Raw genomic sequence first — 14,292 nt, forward strand, 5'->3', positions numbered from 1 at the left:
CATTTCAACACAATATTACATATTAGAAACATACCAGTTCTTAAGGGAATGGAGAAATGTATCAAATAGAGCCTTTGTCCTCAGTAATCTGGTAATATAGTTGAGGCATAACACATACAAGAAAGTTCAAAGGTCATTGGGTGTTAACGGTTATGAGATAACTAATGAATAAAGCGTTGCCTGTTTTGGCAGACTGGCAGTGTTATAGACAGAAAGAATGATTTCCTTCAATACTGTTCTGATGTCCAGAAATGGAAACAAAAGAAGCAGATTATAGAGTGACCAGGTGTGGCCACTGGCCTTTAGAGGTGGTAAAAGGTTTTAATTTACGGTGAGAATTACTTTATAATAGCCAATCATGGCATCCTGAGTGAACAGGACTCAAATGTAGATAAATTAGAAAGAGATCAAGAACAGGAGTAACAGTGAAGAACTTCCAATCGAGGGCTTGTGGAGGACTAACTGGGTGAAGAGATTAAAGTAAAAAAGCAAATATTCCAAGTATAGACTTTCCAGCATGTTTTTGACATGAATGAAGCTGGAGGTCAATGAAACTAAGCGGTCTATGGTTAGTTTCTATTTGAATGTAGAAGCCACTGACCCCAAGGTGGAATAGAACTAAAAAGCAAAACTGAGTTATGTGAGTTGTATAGGAAGGTAGCCATGAGTTCATGTGGATATAAGACAACGCCAGCAGGGATTGAGAGGTGATATTGACAGATGTAAAAAGAGGGGAGTAATTTAATAGCTTGGAATTAACAATTGGGAAGGAAAAGAAGGTATTTATATGACATTCCATGTCAAGAGTTTGGTAGAAGGTGGGAACTCTATGGAAAAAATGAATAAATAGGTCATGGTCCAGAAGACAGAAGGATGTTGGCTATCTTAAAGTAAGCACGGAAGTATCAAATATGAATCAAGAAAGGAGAACTAAGTTTAAAAGTAAATGTGCTGAACCAGTAAATGTGTATTTATATGAGTGGTGGAATATATGTGTGTGTGTGTGTCTATATATATATGCACACAGATAAGATGGCATATAATCAATTCATATATATGTGGTGGAAGAGCTGATAATATATCATCTTATCTATCTATACCACTCTCTTAAATATTAGCAGTTCTCTCACCACATCAGATACCCCTGAAATACTTGTGGCTCATAGAGACATCAGTGAAACATGACATTGCTATTACCTCACTCTTTAATATCTCATCATGTGTTTATCTCCTTAAACAAAACACCCTAACGAATGAACTACAGTCATCAGTGTAACCTAAACTTTGACAAATACCAGTAACAGTATTTTTTACAATAACTTTTACACCTACCAGGAACAGTAACATTGGTCTACTTGGGAGAATAATCAGTACACAGGAAATCTGTAATTTTTACAGCTAAAGAAAGAGCCCAAATAAATGAATAAATAAACAATTGGCATATATGAATCTTCAAATGTGGCTAAAAATTCTAGTTCCTTTGGAATTTATGTGTCTGGCTTGCTTTGTGTCTTGAGGTTTAACTTGTAAAAGCACTGCATAAAAATCTCTGCACTGTTTTCCCTGTTATAACACTGACAAAGAGGTTCATTCTTAAGTATGTAATTAAATTTTTTTTAACTATTCACACAACTTATTACCTTGCTTTAATTGCCATTATTTAGTCACCCTTTTTTGTCTGATTTGAACTTTGTCAGCAGAGAGATTGTGGATGAGAAGAAGTAAGTTAACATTTTGCATCAACCTTGGTATTACGTACAAACAGTAACAGAAAAACTCTGAGAGAAGGACCAGAATAATTATAACAAAATTCCACAATAAATCTATTCACTGTGCTGTGGAATAAGATTTTATCTTCTGAGTCAAATAATATTCCGTATGCACTTAAAAAGCAAAATCTCTTCTAAATATCAAGGAAGATCTACCACTTGGTAAACATGAGATTCTAATGGATCATTTGCTCATCAATTAAAAAATAAAATATTTTTTACTCTTTAGTTGAAAATCTGAATGTCATACCTTGTTTTCTGCAGTGTGAAACCATGAATCTACTGCATCATATTATCTTGAATTTAAAAGCATCACATTAATAGTATTCAATAGTATACCAGGGTTTTCACTTCCCCCCAAATTCCCAGAAATTTCTCTCACGATTTTCTGAGATATCTCAGGAAATGGCTCTCACGCTGTCATGAACAAATCCTTTTAACCTCCAACAGGACAAGGTCATCCACTTTTGGGTACAAAGTTATCAGTGCCTCTAGTCATAGGATCTAAGCAAAAACAGGGGATCAGGTTACGTCTTCTGTATTTCCAAGATCTGTGTCTGTGTTAAGTTGCTGCTCTGGTTGGGGCCACAAAACTACACCATACTGCAGAGTCAAGGAAAAGACTAGAATATTGGCCATCCAAACACAGTTGGATCCCTTAACTAACTGTCCTTGAGCAAGACATGAATATGGCCACTGCCTGCCAGAAGCTTGGGGCTGAATCTTCCAAAAACCTGCTCTATTATGAGGTGATTACAACCCATGATGCTTGCAGGAAAATTCTCCTGGGGAAGATGATTTAATGAGCAAAATTTAGCAAACACACAGATAAAACAAATATCATTAAATCTTGCCGTTGAGGAAATAATAATCAGAATCCTAAATCAGAATCCTAATAATTACAACAATAGCAGCTATTTATCAGCACAAATTATGCACCAGGTATGGTACTAAATGTTTTGCAATTATTTCTCATCATTGCCCTTACAACCGTATGCGATAGGCACTACTACTTTTTCCCTCTTATGGATGAGAAAAGTGAAAGAAGATTAAATAATTACACATGAGCAAAGAGGTACCTAATGATGGAACCAGAATTAGAACTCAGGCATCCAACTCCAGTGTCTACATTCTTTGTTACTTAGCTCTATTGCAATCTGAAAGGACTTTGGTTTACATATAATTAACATTTCCAAACAGATTAAAGAGTAAAAAGCTTAAGTAGAGTAATTAAAACTATTTAGGTGGTTGTAAAATGAACCCATTAAAACATGTAAATAAAAAATATGGCAATTAAAATAAAAGTTCAAATGATGAGCCAACTGGAATAACAGATATAACTGAAACCTGAACTAAAACAAACATTTAGTTGAGGAAATGCCTAGGATTCAGTTCAAAAAAGGAAAAAGACATATATTAATAGAAATATTAAGAAACATAAATGAACTCATCCAGAAGCTCCAACATAAGACTAGTAGGAGCTATAAAAGGAAAGTATAGAGAAAATGGTGATAAACCAATATTTGGAGATATGATAGCCAAGATCTTGCCATAATTAATAAAGTATCTGAGTCTTTAATTTTAATACAATATCCCAGAGTGGTGAGCAGGCTTTTAAAAAAAATCACTCAAAGCCCCATACACCCAAAGCACATTATAATGCAATCAAGTACAGAATCAATAATAGAGAGAACATTCTAAAGTACAATAGAAAGCATTTTTCATTATTGTTAATCTTAATTCAAAAGATAGTGAAAATGAACTGCCAAAGTTCTCCATAAAAATATCTTAGAAAGTACAATTCTATCACCTGTGAAAACTTCATTAATTAATCTAAATCAAGTAAAGACGTTTTCTGATGTATTAAATGAAATTATAATTGTGCTTGGCAGTAAATAGCTTTCAAAACTAGTAGCTATTATTGCAATAGCTATTAATTCCCATTCAAAACTATACAGGACTTAGTACTACATTTAGAAAGATATTAGAAAGTACAAAATGAGATAAATATTTTAAAATGTAAAGAAATTTGGTAACAAATTTATAAATATTAAGTTGATTCAAAAATAATTTTAAAAGCATCCAAATAACTAAGTCTTTGGAGGCTTTCCTTCTCTTCAGCAGGAACAATATCAGCAAATTTTTACTTTCCATTTCATAGGAAACTCAGTATTATTTTTGTCTTGTGATGTCAGTACCTTGTGATATTTTTATTTTTAACATTAATGTTTTTTTATCAGAAATATTTTTCTCATTGAAGCATATAACATTTTAATGTGTTGCCTCTGTCTTAATATGACTCATTATATTGAAGAATAAATATTTCCACCAAAGTAAGTCAATGGGAAACAGAGTGTGCACTGTACAAATTTACTTTGGAATAGAGTTTTCTGGAATGATTCTCTTCCACTATGTGAATAGGATCTGTGATTATAAAAAATTTGAGCATCTTCTGTATCAGGGTGTCTCTTTTTTGCATAAGAAGTTTTAGGCAGAAAAAAAATGAAAAAAAGATTGTGACTTGTGCCTGTGTTACTGTGCTACTATTTTGCGTATCTGTTCAAAGAGATTGACATCTTCTTAATTTTTTTCTTCTTTGAGACTCGGTTTGGCCATGTTGCCCAGGCTAGTCTGGAACTCCTGAGCTCAAGCAATCCTACTGCCTCAGCCTCCTAAATAGCATAATCTTATCTTAATGGATGAATATTAAAATCCTAACAATAGTAATTTGGAGTCTAGGCTTACTTGATTTCAAAGCTAATTTTAATTTCACTAATAGAGTTAAGAAAGGGAAGAAAACCAGAACATAGAGTCAAGGCACAGGTTAGTGAGCATTTGAGCATCTCTTCCCAAATTTGTCCTTACAGATGCTGAAGGTCAGGAGAGGAAGGTTTCTCCAGCACTGTTTCAGATCCTGAAGTAATTGAGATATGGTCCTATTTAGCACCATGACTATCTAACAGAGCATAGTTGTCTACTTTTTGAAAACATACTATATAGGAAAATTATTTTGCTATTATTTTATTTTCTGTCTTCAAAGACATTGAAAACAAGTAAAACACGTATGTTGGTAAAAGTAAATGACTTAAACCCATTTGGGTTGGTTCCAAGTCTTTGCTATTGTGAACAATGCTGTAATAAACATATGTGTCTTTACAGTAGAATGATTTATAATCCTTGGGTATATAACCAGTAATGGCATTTTTGGTTCAAATGGTATTTCTGGTTCTAGATCCTTGAGGAATCACCACACTGCCTTCCACAATGTTTGAACTATGCCCATCAATGATAGACTGGATAAAGAAAATGTGGTACATATACACTATGGAATACTATGCAGCCGTAAAAAGGATGAGTTTATGTCCTTTGCAGGGACATGGATGAAGCTGAAAACCATCATTCTCAGTAAACTAACACAAGAACAGAAAACCAAACATCACATATTCTCACTCAGAAGTGGGAATTGAACAATGAGAGCACATGAACACAGGGAGGGGAGCATCACACACACTGGGGTTTGTCAGGGGGTGAGGGGTTAGGGGAGAGCTAACTTTAAGAGAAATATCTAATGTAGATGACCGGTTGATGGGTGCAGCAAACCACCAGGGCACGTGTATACCTATGTAACAAACCTACATATTCTGCACACGTATCCCAGAACTTAAAGTATATATAAAAAAGTGTGACCCATTATTTTTGTAGCCATGCAGTAGTAACATGTTACATTTCTTGCTAATAACGATGGAGATAAAAACAGAACATGAAATTGGAACCTGGAAAAAAGCGACTCATTATACTGTATTTTCTCTACATTCAACCATAAATGCTACATTCAACCATTGTTCCTAATTTTCTTAAGCTTCTTAGCAAGAAATAAAGCTCTTGGCATCCATTTGGCATGTGTGTTTCTAGTAAAAAGAAAGAAAGAAGGCTGATCTCCAAAGATTCCTTATCTTTTCTAAAAATGGCATTCCTCGTTGCCCTTTTTATATGGGGTGAATAAAAATGACTCTTTATATTTTCAGCACACACAGCTTCTTTGGTACAGAATTATTCTGTGACATAAAAGACCAAAGTACATAATACTTGAAAATAATGAGCAATAACACAGTTTCCTCCACCAAGATAATGGCTTTATTCTTCTTTAGCTCCACTAATCCAATGACAAAAATCTCAGCACATAGAAAAGAATGAAATTCCTCTTCATTGTCCAGTTTGAACACACCTGGAGAGATTCTAAGGGACAGGAGCAGATATCACCAAACGCAATCCAAAGGATTCTATAAGGACCATGAAAGAGCCTTCCATTTAATTTTGAAAGTAACAGAACCCCCCCAGGAAGTGGAACAACACATTAAAGAGATAGGCTCTTAACCCAGAGAACAATTTCTAAGAATAGAAATAGTTCCCATTCATTGAGTGTTCATTAGATGACAGGCACTTTGCTACTCATTCCAAATGTATTTTCTCATTTAGTGATCTCAATGAGTATGCCTTTTTGGTACTATGATGATCATATTGAAGAAACTGTGGCATACACAGGTGGTTGTGTCCAAGGTCATAAAACTGACATACTGGAGAGTTAAGTAATCATCTCCAAAGACTGGCTTCCACCAACATCCATCCTTTTAATCTTAGTTCTACAGTAACATGGAGTTATAGTATACATCCTAATCCATTTAATCAGCCTCACACTTGGAATCCAAATCTTTTTTTGCAGCATTCCAGATATGTACCTGTACTAGCCTAAACAGAGTTTAACAAACATTCCTAGTGATGGAGAGGTTGGAATGAGAAAAAACAAACAAAAACATGAAAAAAAACAAAAAACGAAAACACTGTTCTAGTTTCACACATAATAGTTCTTATAGGAATTTGAAAGATGGATATTGTTACAGGCATTTTATAAGTGAGGAAACTGAGGCTCAGAGAAGTTGAGGACTCAGTTTTAGGTCATTCTACCATAAATAATGGAACTGGTTTATTTGATTCCAAAGCTGAAGTTCTTTCTTTTTACCAGGTTACCTACCTCTGGAGAGACACTAGTAACAAGGCATTAGTTCCATTTTTTGATAGTTATGTAATAAATTTCTTATGAGTGAACCTTTTTCACATTAGGGTCACTAAGGTAAGCAAGTAGAACTAACATATTCTTTGAAGTTTCCATATGTTCGTCACTGATCTTCTGTTGGAAGCAGCACAGTATAAGTCTAAGCTTTCTTTGAAATGATAGACTTTCAAAACTTTCAGGTGAGTCATATTTCTCTACTAGCTAGGCTCTTTTTCAGGCCCCTCTTCTCTAGTTCTGCCCACATTTACCCTCAGTTTTCTCAAATATTATTTAAAACTATAGTTATTTTATTCTTACATTATTTAACACAAGCAACTATATTCCATCTGATCTGTGGCTTTGAAGATAAAAAGATCTGAGAGAGACAATCTTCAGTGTTTCATTATCTCTGCTGCATATGGACAGAGTTCCAAGTCCTTTGCCATTTCAGTTGTGTTCTCAGTGTCCTCTGGATTGTCAATGCTGTTCTTAAAATGTGTTACCCAGGACTGAGAAAACAGTACGTGAGACCTGACCTTGTGCTGAACTTATATTTCTATTACAATAGTGGTTGCATGTGGGCCATGAAATCAGATGACTGGTTCCAAATTTAGACTCAGTCACTTTCCAGCTATCAGATCTTAAGCAAGTTACTTGTTTCTGCCTCAGTTTCTTCATTTTAGAAGGAATAAAATGTGACTATCTGTCTTAAGAAGCCATTGCGATGATTATATGTTACCACCACATGGACCCATCTCTTTGAGTTTGTACTTGGAGCCTTTCCATCTCTGCTATTATGGTGAATGAATGGTCCAAAGCTAAGCTTCCATTTTTGGCTTCTTTTGTTAATTCTGCCTTTTCTTCCTAACTCTAAACGTTGAAATACTTCTCCTTTTTCTTGACGTTAGACCTCATCTCCATTTTATCTATGCTCTCTTCCTTGATGAAATAATACAGTCACCAAGGCCATTATATACTAATTACTTCAAATCTAGATCTCCTTCTTGGACCTCAAGCTTCTGCAACTGCCAGTCAACCTCTCCACTTACACGTCTACAAGCATTTCAAAAATAACATTCCCAAAACAGAGATCTTTAGCTTATCTCCAGAAGTATTTTGTCTACAGTTTTCCTCAAGTCTGTTCTTTCAGTTCCTTGGGTCAAAAACCTTATAAACATACTGACTACTCTAATTTTTTCACAACCCACATCTAAACTATGAGCAAATCAACCAGTGCACTAATTTCTACCTCTCTGAATAACTGTGTCCTTCTATAATGTGTTAATTATCTTTGTTTTAATAAATTCTAAATCATGCTTGCCTTAACCATTCTACATGAAATGTAATTCTTATCTATCAGATAGAAGTTGAATAGTTCTGTTTTCTGACTCTGCTCCGTTCATAATACACCATCTGAACTAAGTAATGGGTACAATATACACAAATACATTTGGACTGGTCAATATGGTCCCGTTGAGGAGGCACAAAAGAATTCATTTGTGTGCTCCCTTTGCTAAAAGTATTTTCAGCTTTCATTTAGAAATGTATTGATAGTTATTTTATGAACAATACAAGAAAAATTAGTGTGTATAAGTTCTGCACCTAATTTTTGACTAAAAATGTTTTTCATTAAGTTATTTTTCCACTCTTACTTATTTCCAATAATCACCTTCAGTGTAGCAATTTTCTCCACCTTGAATATTTAAACAAGTGGCCAAGAGTTCAAAGGGAATTTCTACAGCAAGGCTGTGAACATATTTTAAATGCAGCAGTTTTGACAGACTAAGCATATAGCTTTATGAGGGCAATATTGTGAAGAGAAAACATTCACGTGTGTATCTGTAGGTTGGCCCACAGTGGAAAAGTATTATCCATGATAATGTGCATATATTTCTCATATCTCTACGCAATTTATACTCTTAGGAGGAAATCCCCTACTCATGGGCTATTGAAGAACCTTAAGCATTAGAATTAATCATTTTCATGCAAGTGATTTTATTTTCATATAAAGTTCCATTTTCATATAAGGGGTTAACTTTCTCCTTAAAACTTAGTAAACCTGACTACATAAAAGCCAAAGCCATCAGGGAGATACTGTTAAGAGCAGTCACTTTCTAAGTTGAGATTTAAAAATAAATAAATAACCACTTACCATTTGCTTAAGATGTGCTAACTATGATCTGTGGCTTTGAAGATAAAAAGATCTGAGAGAGACAATCTTCAGTGTGCATTGTGGGGAAATGCACATTGTGGGGAAAAGAAATACAAGGAACATACTCTTAAAAAAGATTACAGGGCTGGGGAAGGTGATTCATGCTTGTAATCCCAGCATTTGGGGAGGCCAAGGCAGAGGATTGCTTGAGGCCAGGAGTTTGAGACAAGCCAGAGCAACATAGGAAGACCTCATTTCCATTAGAAAGAAGAAGGAAGGAAGGAAGGAAGGAAGGAAGGAAGGAAGGAAGGAAGGAAGGAAGGAAAAGAAAAGAGAAAGAAAGAAAAAAGAGGAATGAAGAAAGGAAGGAAAGAAGGGGAAAGAAGAAAGAGGAAGGAAGGAAAGAAGGGAGGGAGGGAAGGAGGGAGGGAAGGAGGGAGGGAGGGAAGGAGGGAGGGAGGGAAGGAGGGAGGGAGGGAGGGAGGGAGGAAGAAGGAAGAGCGGAAGGAAGGGAGGAATGGCAAAAGGAAGGAAGAAAAGAAGGAAGGAAGGAAAGAAGGGGAAAGAAGAAAGAGGAAGGAAGGAAAGAAGGAAGGGAGGCAGAGAGGGGAGAGAGGGAGGGCGGGAGGGAGGGAGGAAGACTATAGTGCAGGGCACTGGCAACTGATAACTGAATATGCCAAGCAGGAGCCTTTGAAATACCCTACCCAGCAAAAATCCTAAGAACAACACAAAAAGATGACAGATGTGTCTCAACTTGTGATGGCAATATGTCTCGATAAACCCACAGTAAGTGAAAAATACCTTGAGTTAAAAATGCATTTAATACCCCCAATAAACCTATCATCAAGTAAAAAACAAATCATCTAAGTCAAATGATTGTAAATTGGGGATCATCTTTAAACTATTTTTAAAGAGGTAAGACTAATACATATGAAACAATACCTAATTCAACATTTTATAATTACATGTTATATGGTAAGATTTCCAATTTCTACAGAACTGTGAGGAGGGGGTCTATAAGAGTTGAAGTAGTTGTAGAAGATGGAAGATAAGCAGTGTACAGTTAAAAGGAAAATGAAAAATATTTATTGTTCAGTTAAAAAGAAACAAAGCAAAGCTGGGTGCGGTGGGTACACCTGTAATCCCAACACTGCAAGGCCCAGAAGGGAGGGTTGCTTGAGGCCAGGCGTTTTAGACCAGCCTGGGCAATATAGGCAGAAGGAAAGAATGAAGGAGAGAAAAAAGAAAGAAAGAAGGAAGGAAGGAATGAAGGAAGGAAGGAAGGAAGGAAGGAGGGAAAGAAAGAAAGAAAGAAAGAAAGAAAGAAAGAAAGAAAGAAAGAAAGAAAGAAAGAAAGAAAGAAAGAAAGAAAGAAAGAAAGAAAGAAAGAGGAAGGAAGGAAGGAAGGAAGGAAGGAAGGAAGGAAGAAGAGAGAGAGAGAAAGAGAGAAGAAAGAAAGAGGAAAAAAGAGAGGAAGGAAGAAAGGAAGGAAAGAAGGGGAAGGAAGACAAAGGAAGGAAGGAAGGAAAGAAGGACGGAAGGAAGGAAAAAAGAGAGTGAGGGAAGGAGGGAGGGAGAAAGGAAAGAAGGGAGGGAGGGAAGGAGGGAGGAAGGAAGGAAGAAGGAAGAGAGAAGAAGGAAGAGAGGAAGGGAGAAATGAAAGGAAGGAAGAAAGGAAGGAAGGAAAGAGGAGGGAGGGAGGGAGGGGAGGGAAGGAGGGAGGGAGGGAGAGAGGGAGGTAGGGAAGGAAGGGAGGAAACATACAGTGCAGGGCAATATAGGAAGAACACATCTCTACAAAAAATAAATGATGACACAAAAAATTAGCTGGGCATGCGCCTGTGGTGCCAGCTACTTGAAAGGCTGAGGAGGCATATTGCTTAAGCCTGGGAGGTTGAGGTTGCAGTGAGCTGTGATCGCACCACTGAACTCCAGCTGGGCAACAGAGTGAAGTACCGTGTCACTCTTTCAAAAAACCAAAAAAGGGAACAATTGAACAGAGACTTGGAATTAAAAATCTGATTAGTAATTAAGGAAAGTGAAGGAAAAACGATAGCTGTGATATAAAGTTTCATGGTTAGGCAAAATCAGAGACTATGTTTGAGACTATGTAACAAGGATAGATTTAATTGAGAAGTGTCAAGTCTGGAGAGGAATTTCAACTTGATGTGGTGGATAATGCAGAATCAATCTGTTTCTGAGCAGGAGAGCAGTGTGATGAAATTGTGCTTTAGAAAAGTACATCGGCTAATGATGTGTAGGATACAACAGGAAGAAGAGAGAACAGGGGCACAAGAACAGGTAGAAAACTCAAATAAACGAAGCATGGGTGAGGTCTTTGGGAACCATTTTTGGGCCTGAGGCACTTCTGAGCAAATGCAGCAGATAACACTTTTGAAATAACTTATAATTTTGAGTTTTGTGATTTTTTAAAATCTGGAAGTGACTTGTAGATATCATGTCACATTTGGAGGCATTTAATAAATAATTCTAATTTTGATATCAGTTTTCCATTTTTGTGCCCTTAAGTCTTGTGTTCCATGTCTTAAATATTTTCACAAAATGTTAAAAAGTTGTCAGGCCCTGTGCCTGTTGTGTTGGAAAATAAGATATTCTTGAACCAAAAGAGATGAAATTCCTTTGTCCTAGTATTGTCCATACTTTAGTTGAAAAGGCAGAAACATGTAAATAACATATATATGGTAATAACACGTTAAGTGGCACTCATTAATCCTCAGATTCCACTTTAGTTACTGAAGTTTAATCATCTAAATATTCAAAGTAGATAGTTGTTTGTATTGTAGAACAAGTAAGTTCTGTCTTCAGTAATCCTTTGGTGTTTAAAAAGAACAAACAACTCTGCTTTAAGCAACTTTATACAACTTTATTTAAAAAGGAGTAAGAATTTGGGAATTTAATAAAAAAACAGAATTTACTTGAATTTTTGTTATTGTTACTATCTTGAAGTGGTTACCACTACTTTGCAAATAGAAGAAAATGGACCAGTCAGTTCTCTCAGCTCCAGTTCTTTGTGGTTTTGTTACAGGTGGGCTCTATCCTGATAGCTCTATTCCTGTCTTTATTAAAAAGAAGAAAAAAGATTTCGAAAAGATAAATCTGCGCTTTGGGTGGCCGAGGTGGGTGGATCACCTGAGGTCGGGAGCTCAAGACCAGCCTGGCCAATGTGGCGAAACTCCGTTTCTATTAGAAGATACAGAATTGCAAGGCCTAATCCATTAAACAAAGCTGCTTATTTAATATAACTGCATGTGCTGGAAAGGCCAAAGCATGCTCCACTGAGTGAGCAACACTCACAGTTTACAAGCAGGGGTAAAGAAAAAAAGAGTTACTTAGGCAAAGACTATTTTCTTCTTAAAATGTGTTTTGTGAGTTGAACCACTCAAGAGGATGAGGCACTACTTCCAGCAAATATGGTACTCATTGTTCCATTACTTTTTTACATGTAACAAAGCAATATTAAGCTTACTATAAATATATCCTATTAAATTCAATCAGATTACTTAGATTGATATACAAAAATAAGCCAATATTTTGCTAAAAGCTCTAGCCTTAAAAATATGTTTATTGTATTTTCATGGTACGTCTCATTCCAGAAATCCTCTGTGACATTTATGTTTTAGTCTAAAGTACTGCTTCCATAATGATGATGGGATGCTGCATAATCCATAAACAGCATGTTACATGGATACAAAATAGGATGCCTCTCTATCTAGAGTGTTATAATGCCATAACACTTGAAAATAAGAAATGACATACCAGATTTATTATTATATTTGATATACAAACCACAGTGGAATTTTAAGCTTAAGAAACACTCTTTGATACATAAAATAGAAGTTGAATTGCAACACAGCCAAATGGTGGCTTCTGGATGACTATTTCACAATCTGGGATACATACCACTGATTGAAGGAAACCTAGCTTTAACATCGTGCTCAAAAAGTTTATTAGGAAAACTTAGGCTTTTATATTGATAATGATGATGTAAGCAACATGTGTTACATAGGCAATAGTATTATCTCAATTCTATAAATGAGGAACTATCATTGTAAATGGAACATGAATACAAATTTTTTAATTTTAATAAAATGTGTTGCTTAGATGTATTTTAATATATATTTAAAAATAATGATTTCCCATAAACAGAAGGCTAATGAAAGTTTTCTTTAAAAATATATATGAATTTATACATGTATGCATACCAATACATACATAAATAACAAACAAGTTAATGTTTTTAAATGATGTACAGTTATGGCAAAAATCATGGAAGTGGTACCAAAATACTAAATTTGAAATGATAGTTTAATGAAATAAGATGAGAGTCCTGCAGAAGACTACTTGAAAAATTTCATAAATTGTTGCCAAAATCTGATACATCTTCTCAGGAAGTGGTGTCATTTCTAACAATATAACTAAGATGTAAAATTCATAACATTTCTAAGATATTTGTTTTTCTTTTCTTTTCCCTTCCTTCCATTTTTTCTTACATTCTTTATCTAAGTCTTTTCTTTTTTCTTGAGAATTGACATTTGATATTCCTCCACAAGGCACACAATCAAGGTCAAGAATTTGGGGAGAGGTAACTCTTATGTTTTTGGTTACAGTTTGTACATTAATTTAATTAAGAAGGTATAATCACAATGAAACATCCACAAATAACATACTCACACAATAGCTGTAATAACTGCATGATTATTTCAATTGCTCATTTAATGTTTTACTTAGTTACAATGCCATATATACCAAAAAAGATATCTTTACTAATATCATTTAATTATAAAGTTTTCCATGTAGATAAATGAATAAAGAACATCAAAATAAAAACTTTGAGAGGCAAAAATAGCAGCTCTTTCACTGGAGAACATTTTGAATAGCTTTCTCTGTACTCCAGTGATGAAACTCTAAAATACATGCCAACTAAACTGTGAGGGGAATGTCAACACTGTGTCCTTTAGTGGGAATTGTAAAGTCTCCAGGCATTCTTTCTAACAAACTGAGTTACCTATTCTTTATGTATGGTCTGCTGTTTCTCTCTTCCATTTGAAAGAGCAGATTTCTTTCCCTTAACAAGATGCATTTGTCAATAACAGCCAAGCTTCCTCTGCAAATACTACATCAACTCTCATATTTATTCCCTGCAATCAACTGCACAGTATTTTTACCTAGCATATCTCACAGTAAGCCTTGTGAGATCTGCCCAGGACTTTTGAATGTAATCAGAATTGCTTCTCTACAGGGAAAGTTTGTAGAAGAGAGAAACAATTTCTTTCAGTGTGGATAATCAATACAGGAGC

The 14,292-nt window shown here is 35.4% G+C and overlaps 1 protein-coding gene across 3 annotated transcripts in view; it reads right to left on the bottom strand.

Moving 5' to 3' along the window:
- GABRB1 (gamma-aminobutyric acid type A receptor subunit beta1) overlaps positions 1-14,292 on the bottom strand; it is a 390,802-nt gene that overhangs the window by 230,641 nt on the left and 145,869 nt on the right. The window lies entirely within an intron of this gene.

This window comes from Piliocolobus tephrosceles, chromosome 3, assembly GCF_002776525.5.
Source record: "Piliocolobus tephrosceles isolate RC106 chromosome 3, ASM277652v3, whole genome shotgun sequence".
Taxonomy (NCBI): domain Eukaryota; kingdom Metazoa; phylum Chordata; class Mammalia; order Primates; family Cercopithecidae; genus Piliocolobus; species Piliocolobus tephrosceles.